We start from the raw sequence: 13,384 nt of genomic DNA, 5'->3' as shown, positions 1-13,384 counted from the left end.
GAACAAGACAGTGAGAGCTCATCAAACTATTTAGAACCACGTGCAGCTTAAACATTGGAGAGTGTTGCTTTCTGGATATTTCTTTCATTTAGTATCTCCAGACTGCAGACCAGGTAACAGAAAAATGGCGTAAAGAAAAACTGTCGCTAAAGTGAGGGGCCTGCTATATATTTTATTTCCCAATTCCCCCCACCTTCTACCTCTATCATTCCATTTACATGTTCAAGGCTGTCTTCTTCCAGCTACACTTGTAGTAGTCGAGGGACCTGGATGGTCTTCTTTCTACCTAGGGGAATCCTCCAGTGGCGTGGATGAGCAGCGGAGTCAAGATCTTTCGGTTCTGTTTTGTTATACTATGGCTAACCTATATAATGGGATAAGGGGAGCATACAGGAGGCTGAGGAGTGTGGTAGCCTGGGGATTCTTGACAGATATGTGGCTGTATCAGGCCTTCAGACATGGATGCAAATTGGGGACATCAGTTTGTCCATTAGGAGTTTGCTATGTATTTCTGACCTTGGCATTTGAATTTGATTATATCAGATTTACTTGGATATCCAAATCTGCTTTTTGACAGGGAAACCTAAAAGAAAAAAATAAGTCTGCCTCAAAGATTCTTTGGGGGAACACTCAAGGATATATGCTATTTTTTCTTTTGTGCATACATCAAAATATTGCCTTTAAAGCAATGCAGGCTTGTCAGTGTGCTGAGTGCCAACTGTCTCTTATCCCCTGTTCCCCAGTGGGGAACTGGGAGGGAGAAGAAAGAATTACACTGGGGGTGTAGCAAGCCCGCCCCGCTGGGATGGCTTCTGAAGGTTAGCTGCAGCTGCTTTGCTGACCTTTCAACCACAGAGCAGATAGAATTAAGTGACTCTGAAAACGGAAACATTCTGTGCAGAGGGGAAACACACACAGAAAACTGACATTGCTGTCTAGAAATGAACTTATTTGTGCTGTACTGTAGTTCCCCCAAACTTACTATTCAAAAATTCCAGCTTGTGTAATGTAATAGAAAATGATTTTTTAAAAAATCTTTTCCCCTTGTACTATCACAATAATTTGAAATGGATCAGCAGCTGGCTCAGTCTTGAGAAGTGGTTGTTTCATGGCTAAGTTGACTTCAAATTCAGCAGCCACCGGCTTTGCCAAGGATTTACTTTGAACATTTCAATGACAAGTGACGGAGTCCTCATGTTTGAGTGTTTTCTGATGTTAAGTCACATCCAGAGAACTTGGGAAGGAGGAAAAGAAAAAGAAAGCCCGCCGGCCATGCTTGCTGTTTGTTTCCATGTTGCACGTAAGGTTTCTGCCAGATGTTCACATTTCATCTTGTCTGAATGAAAGTCTTTCTTACTTGGGAATGTCAATATCATTTAACAGCAAAAGCAATATAATTACGCTATTCAATAAATGTTTAACCAGAGACAGACATTTTCAACTCACAGAGAACTTACCAGAGTGTACCTTTTAGCAATTTAGTAGTTAAATTAGTTTTTAAAAAATTCCAACATCTGGTGAGCAGTCTCTAATTTCTAAGGTTTGGAACGAAAAGCCACTGCACAAATGCATCGCTATGAACAATTTGCCGGCTGTTTACCTTAATGCCAATCTTGCCCCTGTAACCAGACAAATATATTTCAAATGTGTTTTCAAATTCAGATTTCTGGGCATGAAATTAATGCCATTCCACTTGCCAACCGTCGCCTGTGTTTTGAGATGTCATCATTCTCTTGGGGGAGTAGAACCAGTCATGTTACAGAAAGATGACTTAATAGATAGCCATGCCTTAACTGCTTGATGCCAATAGGTAGACACTGGAGGTGGGAAGGAAGAAGGGTGGGGTGGGTTATCAGCTTTGCCTCAGGTGATAGCTTCAATTTTCTCTTCTCTATGCTTGGGAAGTTTGAGAGAATAATGAGCAATCTTGTACGGCTTCTAAACCCACAAGAGAGTGCCCAGCCCTTCCCAGGCCTGTCAGCAGTCAGCAGCACCAACAGACTGAAGTACTTAGGTTGTTCCTTATTTTAATCAAGTCACCAAAGCCCTCCTTTTCACTTTCTTTCAAAAAAAAAAAAAACACAAAAAGTTTTTTTTTTTTTTTTTATGGCTCAGTTAATTCACATGCCTGATTTACCCTGACAATGTGGAGCCTCAGTTCACTTTGAAATACATGACATCAGACATTGACATATATCAGGGGTCAAAACTCAAATCGTCATTGGAGTAGCACCTTGCACTGATTAGGTGTATTTCTTCCAAGGATCTTGGGGTGTGCACACGTTCATAGCGTGTGTCCTTGAAGAAGTCACTTGGATTTTCAAAGATAAGGCTAAGCTTCATTTTATGGATAAGACAATAAAGATGGAGGACCTTGTGTAAGCCTTCCTGGAAGGCTGGATTTTACTCACTAGCATTTGCTATTCCACATGGATCACTGCTACTACAGTTCACTTTCCTTTACACCCAGAAGTGCAGGGAAAGTTGGAGATTCACAGATACAATTAATGTATGTGGTTTCTAGCAAATTCTTTTTGAAACAAGTACCATTGCACACACAGAATGGAAAAATTTACTTTCTTTGAAGCAGAACTAGGCTTGTTGTTTTACTGGAAGATTTTATTGGAAGTGTGCTCTGATAGGCCTGAAAGAGGAGATAGCCAAGGACAGTTACAGATTCTCACAGCATCCCTAGTGGGGCTTTGTTCTGTGGACTGGGTCATGTTTGATAGATAGATTTGTTGGAAGGAATTTTTATACATCATAGTCAAGAGGGGAGTTGAAGTAGTTTTGGGAAAGACAAACTTTGAGAATAATAACATGATTTAAATGGGACCCCAAATGAGCTCGGGCTATAGCGCAGCACCTACTCTGTGTGTACTGGGTCCTTCGTCCACTCCTAACACTGAAAATGTGCAGAGGGACGTTATTATCCTTCTGAGAACTGTGCAACCTTTTACTCACAAGTCCCGAGAGAACAATCTGGTTTTCATTCTTGGCTGCTGCAAGTGGGTTTGTTTTGAGGATAAGAAGCCTGAGTGTGATTTAAAGATGGCATAGAAGTTTGACTAATGTGCCCAGTGCGGATGTCCTTACATACAGATTATGGGGAGGGTTATAGTTTGGATCTGGAGTATTGGCCCACAGCTTGTGAATTTAAGACTTGGTCTCCAGCCTGTGACATTAGTGGGAGGTGGGGCAGTGTTTAGGATTTGGGCCTTTCAGAGAAGAAGTTAAATCATTGGGAAGCTTGGCAGCCATGAAAAGGATGCTGTTGTACTGGACATCTCTTTGCTGTCTTCTTTCCCTCCTGGTACCCCACATTCAGCGATATTGTTCACTTTCCTCTCCCCATAAAAAGTAGAAAAGCTGCATGGTCTGAAACCATGAAATCAATAAGTCTTCTCTCTCATTCTCTTTTTAAAAATGATTTCACAGGTGTATATCAATATAGGTATATACAATATATCAATATAGCTGTACATAATATATCAATATAGCTGTATACAATATATCAATATAAGTGCATATGATATACTGATATAGGTGTATAGAATATACCAATATAGGTGCATATAATATATCAATATAGCTGCATACAATATATCAATATAGGTGCATCAATATATCAATATATCTGTATAAAATATATCAATATAAGTTTATACAATATATCCACATAGGTGTATACAATGTACCAATATAGATGTATACAACACATCCACCACTACTCCTTTCTCTTTTAAATAAACTTATCTGTGGTATTTTGTCACAATGACAGAATTCAAGTAATATAAGGAGAAAACAGCAGGTAATCTAATGACACAGCAAGATTGACTGCCAGGTGTTGTCCTGCTAGTGCGGTGAAACAGACGATGTCTCATGGCATACAGATTACAGTAAGGGTGGGTTGGGGAAAGGAGATGCGCATCAAAGGTTTAAGGTTGCAGCTACATTGGAAGGTTGCATTCACTAAGCTGCACGGTGAACATATTACATAATAATATATTGTATATTTCAAAACAACCAAAAAGACAGATTTTAATATTCTAGCCACATCTAAAAATGATAAACTGGTGATATTGAGAGGAATTCAATCCTCAGAACTGGAAATTTAAAAAAAAAAGACAAGTTGGTGAAGTGATGGACAAGTTCATCAGATCGAGTGACTTTCCGTATTACTCACCTATAATTGGTCAAAACACCACTGCACCCCGTGAACATAGTCATGGGTGTTTGTTAATTAAGACTGAGCAAAATAAAGCACATATCCCCTTTGTGTGTTGAGGCGCTTCCTGATTTAGGTTTCAGGCCACTGGTAACAAACCCGCACTGGCAGCCTTCCAGCTGACGGCAGCTTTTTTCCTGTGTGGATAAAGCAACAGCTTTAACATTGTCTTTGGAATTAAACATTATGTACTGAGTAGATGTCATCAGACCAACAAGTGAGAAGACAATTATACATGAAGATGCTATTTGAAGAAGCCGATGATATCTCATGGCATATGCAGTAGTTAGCATTCTTATGATGGTCTCCATTGCATCAGACAGAGCCTTGTCAAAAACATGAGGCAAGAGAGACACATCTGCCAGTTACAGTTACCCTCAGAAGTGAACTAGCCTTCAGGCCCTCCGATGATGCTGATTTTATTGGCTGGGCATTTTCAGAGCTCTTGGGTGATTTAAGGTGCAGCTGAGGAGGACTTAAAAAAAATCCCCATTAGAGTTTGTGTCAAAAACAAAGAGCAGGGTTTTACCGGAAGTCCCACACCCGCGGATCCCGGCCCGCAGCAGCTCTCTGCTCCCAGACCCGGTGAGAGAGAGACCCAACCGCCTGGTCAGGTGGGCACTCCTGAGGCTGCAGAGCAGAAGAGACCACCAACACTGCTCACCCCTGCCCACATCCCTGGCCCAAGAGGAAACTGTATAAGGCCTCTGGGCTCCCGTGGGGGAGGGCCCAGGAGCAGCAGGACCCCTGCCAGAGACACCGCCGGACCCTGAAGGAAACAGACCGGATAAACAGTTCTCTGCACCCAAATCCCGTGGGAGGGAGAGCTAAACCTTCAGAGAGGCAGACAGGCCTGGGAAACCAGAAGAGACTGCTCCCTGCACACACATCTCGGACGCCAGAGGAAAAAGCCAAAGACCATCTGGAACCCTGGTGCACTGAAGCTCCCGGAAGGGGCGGCACAGGTCTTCCTGGTTGCTGCCGCTGCAGAGAGCCCCTGGACAGCACCCCACGAGCAAACCTGAGCCTCAGGACCACAGGTAAAACCAAATTTTCTGCTGCAAGAAAGCTGCCTGGTGAACTCAAGACACAGGCCCACAGGAACAGCTGAAGACCTGTAGAGAGGAAAAACTACACGCCCGAAAGCAGAACACTCTGTCCCCATAACTGACTGAAAGAGAGGAAAACAGGTCTACAGCACTCCTGACACACAGGCTTATAGGACAGTCTAGCCACTGTCAGAAATAGCAGAACAAAGTAACACTAGAGATAATCTGATGGCGAGAGGCAAGCGCAGGAACACAAGCAACAGAAACCAAGACTACATGCCATCATCGGAGCCCAATTCTCCCACCAAAACAAACATGGAATATCCAAACACACCAGAAAAGCAAGATCTAGTTTCAAAATCATATTTGATCATGATGCTGGAGGACTTCAAGAAAGACCTGAACACACTTAGGGAAGCACAGGAAAACATTAATAAACAAGTAAAAGCCTACAGAGAGGAATCGCAAAAATCCCTGAAAGAATTCCAGGAAAACACAATCAAACAGTTGAAGGAATTAAAAATGGAAATAGAAGCAATCAAGAAAGAACACATGGAAACAACCCTGGATATAGAAAACCAAAAGAAGAGACAAGGAGCTGTAGATACAAGCTTCACCAACAGAATACAAGAGATGGAAGAGAGAATCTCAGGAGCAGAAGATTCCATAGAAATCATTGACTCAACTGTCAAAGATAATGTAAAGCGGAAAAAGCTACTGGTCCAAAACATACAGGAAATCCAGGACTCAATGAGAAGATCAAACCTAAGGATAATAGGTATAGAAGAGAGTGAAGACTCCCAGCTCAAAGGACCAGTAAATATCTTCAACAAAATCATAGAAGAAAACTTCCCTAACCTAAAAAAAGAGATACCCATAGACATACAAGAAGCCTACAGAACTCCAAATAGATTGGACCAGAAAAGAAACACCTCCCGTCACATAATTGTCAAAACACCAAACGCACAAAATAAAGAAAGAATATTAAAAGCAGTAAGGGAAAAAGGTCAAGTAACATATAAAGGGAGACCTATCAGAATCACACCAGACTTCTCGCCAGAAACTATGAAGGCCAGAAGATCCTGGACTGATGTTATACAGACCCTAAGAGAACACAAATGCCAGCCCAGATTACTGTATCCAGCAAAACTCTCAATTAACATTGATGGAGAAACCAAGATATTCCATGACAAAACCAAATTTACACAATATCTTTCTACAAATCCAGCACTACAAAGGATAATAAATGGTAAAGCCCAACATAAGGAGGCAAGCTATACCCTAGAAGAAGCAAGAAACTAATCGTCTTGGCAACAAAACAAAGAGAATGAAAGCACACAAACATAACCTCACATCCAAATATGAATATAACGGGAAGCAATAATCACTATTCCTTAATATCTCTCAATATCAATGGCCTCAACTCCCCAATAAAAAGACATAGATTAACAAACTGGATACGCAACGAGGACCCTGCATTCTGCTGCCTACAGGAAACACACCTCAGAGACAAAGACAGACACTACCTCAGAGTGAAAGGCTGGAAAACAACTTTCCAAGCAAATGGTCAGAAGAAGCAAGCTGGAGTAGCCATTCTAATATCAAATAAAATCAATTTTCTACTAAAAGTCATCAAAAAAGATAAGGAAGGACACTTCATATTCATCAAAGGAAAAATCAACCAAGATGAACTCTCAATCCTAAATATCTATGCCCCAAATAAAAGGGCACCTACATACGTAAAAGAAACCTTACTAAAGCTCAAAACACACATTGCACCTCACACAATAATAGTGGGAGATTTCAACACCCCACTCTCATCAATGGACAGATCATGGAAACAGAAATTAAACAGTGATGTCGACAGACTAAGAGAAGTCATGAGCCAAATGGACTTAACGGATATTTATAGAACATTCTATCCTAAAGCAAAAGGATATACCTTCTTCTCAGCTCCTCATGGTACTTTCTCCAAAATTGACCATATAATTGGTCAAAAAACGGGCCTCAACAGGTACAGAAAGATAGAAATAATCCCATGCGTGCTATCGGACCACCACGGCCTAAAACTGGTCTTCAATAACAATAAGGGAAGAATGCCCACATATACGTGGAAATTGAACAATGCTCTACTCAATGATAACCTGGTCAAGGAAGAAATAAAGAAAGAAATTAAAAACTTTTTAGAATTTAATGAAAATGAAGATACAACATACTCAAACTTATGGGACACAATGAAAGCTGTGCTAAGAGGAAAACTCATAGCGCTGAGTGCCTGCAGAAAGAAACAGGAAAGAGCATATGTCAGCAGCTTGACAGCACACCTAAAAGCTCTAGAACAAAAAGAAGCAAATACACCCAGGAGGAGTAGAAGGCAGGAAATAATCAAACTCAGAGCTGAAATCAACCAAGTAGAAACAAAAAGGACCATAGAAAGAATCAACAGAACCAAAAGTTGGTTCTTTGAGAAAATCAACAAGATAGATAAACCCTTAGCCAGACTAACGAGAGGACACAGAGAGTGCGTCCAAATTAACAAAATCAGAAATGAAAAGGGAGACATAACTACAGATTCGGAGGAAATTCAAAAAATCATCAGATCTTACTATAAAAATCTATATTCAACAAAATTTGAAAATCTTCAGGAAATGGACAATTTCCTAGACAGATACCAGGTATCGAAGTTAAATCAGGAACAGATAAACCAGTTAAACAACCCCATAACTCCTAAGGAAATAGAAGCAGTCATTAAAGGTCTCCCAACCAAAAAGAGCCCAGGTCCAGACGGGTTTAGTGCAGAATTCTATCAAACCTTCATAGAAGACCTCATACCAATATTATCCAAACTATTCCACAAAATTGAAACAGATGGAGCCCTACCGAATTCCTTCTACGAAGCCACAATTACTCTTATACCTAAACCACACAAAGACACAACAAAGAAAGAGAACTTCAGACCAATTTCCCTTATGAATATCGACGCAAAAATACTCAATAAAATTCTGGCAAACCGAATTCAAGAGCACATCAAAACAATCATCCACCATGATCAAGTAGGCTTCATCCCAGGCATGCAGGGATGGTTTAATATACGGAAAACCATCAACGTGATCCATTATATAAACAAACTGAAAGAACAGAACCACATGATCATTTCATTAGATGCTGAGAAAGCATTTGACAAAATTCAACAACCCTTCATGATAAAAGTCCTGGAAAGAATAGGAATTCAAGGCCCATACCTAAACATAGTAAAAGCCATATACAGCAAACCAGTTGCTAACATTAAACTAAATGGAGAGAAACTTGAAGCAATCCCACTAAAATCAGGGACTAGACAAGGCTGCCCACTCTCTCCCTACTTATTCAATATAGTTCTTGAAGTTCTAGCCAGAGCAATCAGACAACAAAAGGAGATCAAAGGGATACAGATCGGAAAAGAAGAGGTCAAAATATCACTATTTGCAGATGACATGATAGTATATTTAAGTGATCCCAAAAGTTCCACCAGAGAACTATTAAAGCTGATAAACAACTTCAGCAAAGTGGCTGGGTATAAAATTAACTCAAATAAATCAGTTGCCTTCCTCTATACAAAAGAGAAACAAGCCGAGAAAGAAATTAGGGAAACGACACCCTTCATAATAGACCCAAATAATATAAAGTACCTCGGTGTGACTTTAACCAAGCAAGTAAAAGATCTGTACAATAAGAACTTCAAGACTCTGAAGAAAGAAATTGAAGAAGACCTCAGAAGATGGAAAGATCTCCCATGCTCATGGATTGGCAGGATTAATATGGTAAAAATGGCCATTTTACCAAAAGCAATCTACAGATTCAATGCAATCCCCATCAAAATACCAATCCAATTCTTCAAAGAGTTAGACAGAACAATTTGCAAATTCATCTGGAATAACAAAAAACCCAGGATAGCTAAAGCTATCCTCAACAATAAAAGGACTTCAGGGGGAATCACTATCCCTGAACTCAAGCAGTATTACAGAGCAATAGTGATAAAAACTGCATGGTATTGGTACAGAGACAGACAGATAGACCAATGGAATAGAATTGAAGACCCAGAAATGAACCCACACACCTATGGTCACTTGATTTTTGACAAAGGAGCCAAAACCATCCAATGGAAAAAAGATAGCATTTTCAGCAAATGGTGCTGGTTCAACTGGAGGGCAACATGTAGAAGAATGCAGTTTGATCCATCCTTATCACCCTGTACAAAGCTTAAGTCCAAGTGGATCAAGGACCTCCACATCAAACCAGACACACTCAAACTAATAGAAGAAAAACTAGGGAAGCATCTGGAACACATGGGCACTGGAAAAAATTTCCTGAACAAAACACCAATGGCTTATGCTCTAAGATCAAGAATCGACAAATGGGATCTCATAAAACTGCAAAGCTTCTGTAAGGCAAAGGACACTGTGGTTAGGACAAAATGGCAACCAACAGATTGGGAAAAGATCTTTACCAATCCTACAACAGATAGAGGCCTTATTTCCAAAATATACAAAGAACTCAAGAAGTTAGACCGCAGGGAAACAAATAACCCTATTAAAAAATGGGGTTCAGAGCTAAACAAAGAATTCACAGCTGAGGAATGCCGAATGGCGGAGAAACACCTAAAGAAATGTTCAACATCTTTAGTCAGAAGGGAAATGCAAATCAAAACAACCCTGAGATTTCACCTCACACCAGTGCGATTGGCTAAGATCAAAAACTCAGGTGACAGCAGATGCTGGCGAGGATGTGGAGAAAGAGGAACACTCCTCCATTGTTGGTGGGATTGCAGACTGGTAAAACCATTCTGGAAATCAGTCTGGAGGTTCCTCAGAAAATTGGACATTGAACTGCCTGAGGATCCAGCTATACCTCTCTTGGGCATATACCCAAAAGATGCCTCAACATATAAAAGAGACACGTGCTCCACTATGTTCATCGCAGCCTTATTTATAATAGCCAGAAAATGGAAAGAACCCAGATGCCCTTCAACAGAGGAATGGATACAGAAAATGTGGTACATCTACACAATGGAATATTACTCAGCTATCAAAAACAACGAGTTTATGAAATTCGTAGGCAAATGGTTGGAACTGGAAAATATCATCCTGAGTGAGCTAACCCAATCACAGAAAGACATACATGGTATGCACTCATTGATAAGTGGCTATTAGCCCAAATGCTTGAATTACCCTAGATCCCTAGAACAAACGAAACTCAAGACGGATGATCAAAATGTGAATGCTTCACTCCTTCTTTAAATGAGGAAAAAGAATACCCTTGGCAGGGAAGGGAGAGGCAAAGATTAAAACAGAGACTGAAGGAACACCCATTCAGAGCCTGCCCCACATGTGGCCCATACATATACAGCCACCCAATTAGACAAGATGGATGAAGCAAAGAAGTGCAGACCGACAGGAGCCGGATGTAGATCGCTCCTGAGAGACACTGCCAGAATACAGCAAATACAGAGGCGAATGCCAGCAGCAAACCACTGAACTGAGAATAGGTCCCCTATTGAAGGAATCAGAGAAAGAACTGGAAGAGCTTGAAGGGGCTCGAGACCCCAAAAGTACAACAATGCCAAGCAACCAGAGCTTCCAGGGACTAAGCCACTACCTAAAGACTATACATGGACTGACCCTGGACTCTGACCCCATAGGTAGCAATGAATATCCTAGTAAGAGCACCAGTGGAAGGGGAAGCCCTGGGTCCTGCTAAGACTGAACCCCCAGTGAACTAGTCTATGGGGGGAGGGCGGCAATGGGGGGAGGGTTGGGAGGGGAACACCCATAAGGAAGGGGAGGGGGGAGGGTGATGTTTGCCCGGAAACCGGGAAAGGGAATAACACTCGAAATGTATATAAGAAATACTCAAGTTAATAAAAAAAAATAAAAAAAAAAAAGAAATGTAAATAAGGAACACTCAAGTTATTAAAGATAAAAAAAATTAAAAAGAAAAAACAGAAGGAAAACAAGAAGAGAAATACAAACTGACTGAATGCTCCATTGCCTGGGAAGTACATTTATCTTTCAGGAACTGGAACACACATTGTACCCCAAGAGTCATGGACTAAACCTGAAAATCCTGTGAAATTTGTCTCGCAAGGCAGCTAAGCTAAGCCAACTACATTGGTGCTCTATAAAAGTTGATCTTATTTTCTTGATTGATTTTAATTAGTACAATATTTAAAAAACCCATTCAGATTGAACCATAATTTTTCAGTCTATTTCTGCTTGATGTTATTGCATTGCATTTCGAATAAAGTAATGGACAGCAAAAAAAAAAAAAAAAAACAAAAAACAAAAAACAAAGAGCAGGAAAGAGAAGAATATGAGGACTCAAACAACTGTTGCGTGCGTAGGACGTTTTTCATTGTGATGATCTTTGAAGAAAGTGTTGCGAATGTTTAACAGAAGCACAGCAATTACAAACAGGCCTGGGTGCCTCATCATACTTCCTATTTGATCCTCAGTGGCTTTTCCCGTCTGTTGCCACTGGTCTGACCTGATAGCTTGTCTTTCCAGTCTTATCATTTCTTCTTCCTATTTGATTAAGCCACATGCTACCCCCTCTTCCTCTCTGCTCTCACCCCTCAAGCCCCATTCAGTCCTTTAATCATCAGTATTTCTCCCTCTTCTCCCACATTGCATATATTCTACAATCTCTCCAATCATATACTTTTAATTGGTGATGAGATTATGTTTCCATATGACTTTTTCATCTACCTTTCCTTTGGGTTAACCCACCCCATACCTCTTTTTCTCTCCCATACTTGTGTGCCCCTTTCTGCGTAAGCCATTTGGCCCCCTATCTCACCATTGGCTTCTGTTATAATTTACTTCCTCCCTTCTTTTGATGGACGCTCCCCAAGAGCTCTTCGTGGTTTCCTGACTTCTCCTTGTGCTCTAAGCTAAACAGGCAAAACTAAAATTTGATGTTAGAACCCACATATGAGGAAGACCATATGACTCTGTCTTTCATGGTGTTAGTAGCCTCATTTTAAAATTTCCCATTCTATCTCTTCACCTGCAAACTTAAGGACTAATTTTTTTCTTACTCCTGAGCAGTATTTCATTGAGTATATGTAATGCATTTTTCATATCTATTTATTTACTGATAAACATCCAGGTTGATTTTATTTCTTAGTTATTGTGAACAGTGCAGCAGTGAACATCTGTAGGTATCCTTGTAGCAGGATATAATCCTTTGGGTGTTTAACTGGGTCACATGGCAATTCTATCTCTAGTGTTTTGAAAAGACTGATTTCCAAGATGGCACTAGTTTACACTTTTTTGCCTACAGTCTATAAGATTCCCCATTGCTACATTCACGCCAGCATTTGTTATCTGTATTCCGGAGGATGGCTGTCTATTGGGATCAGATGGAGTACTAAGGTAATTTAAATCTACATCTCTCTGATGTCCTGGGATCACTTTAAAAAGTATTAATATCCATTTGTGTTTCTTCTTTTGAGAGTTTTCTGTTCATTTCCACAGCCCATCTTTTAAAATTATGCTGTTCATTTTCATAATGTTCATGTTTTTCAGTTCTTTATGTATTAGTTTTTGTTAACTCAATACAAACCTACATGTGTCTGAGAAGAGGAAATCTCAACTAAGGAACTAACTCCAGCACATTGGCCTGTGGGAAAGTCTGTGGAGCATTTTCTTGATTGGTGATTGATATGGGAGGGCCCAGCTCACAGTGGGTGGTCCCACCCTTGATGTCCTGGGAGACGTAAGAAAGGTAGCAGAACCATATACTTTCTGTTGTCCTTTGCTGTGAAAAACATTTTTCATACTCTTTAAAGCTTCTTTAATCTGTCTTAGATGCTCATCCTGTGTCAGATACACATCTAGACATTCCTTAACTGCACCTATAAGAATGCTCTTTATTTTTTTTCTTCCAACAGTTTCAGGATAACAATCTTACGTTGAGGTCCTCCACCCATTTGGAGTTGAGTTTACATAGGGTGAGAGATAAGGACTTGGTTTTATTTATCTGCATGTAGACATCCAGTTTTCCCAGCACCATTTTCTGAAGATGTTGTCTTTTCTCCAATGTATATATTTTTTGCATCTTTGTCAGA

Source organism: Rattus norvegicus, chromosome 17 (assembly GCF_021556685.1).
Source record: "Rattus norvegicus strain SHRSP/BbbUtx chromosome 17, alternate assembly SHRSP_T2T, whole genome shotgun sequence".
Taxonomy (NCBI): domain Eukaryota; kingdom Metazoa; phylum Chordata; class Mammalia; order Rodentia; family Muridae; genus Rattus; species Rattus norvegicus.
The sequence above is the reverse complement of the archived record's forward strand: the minus strand, read 5'-3'. Positions refer to the sequence as shown.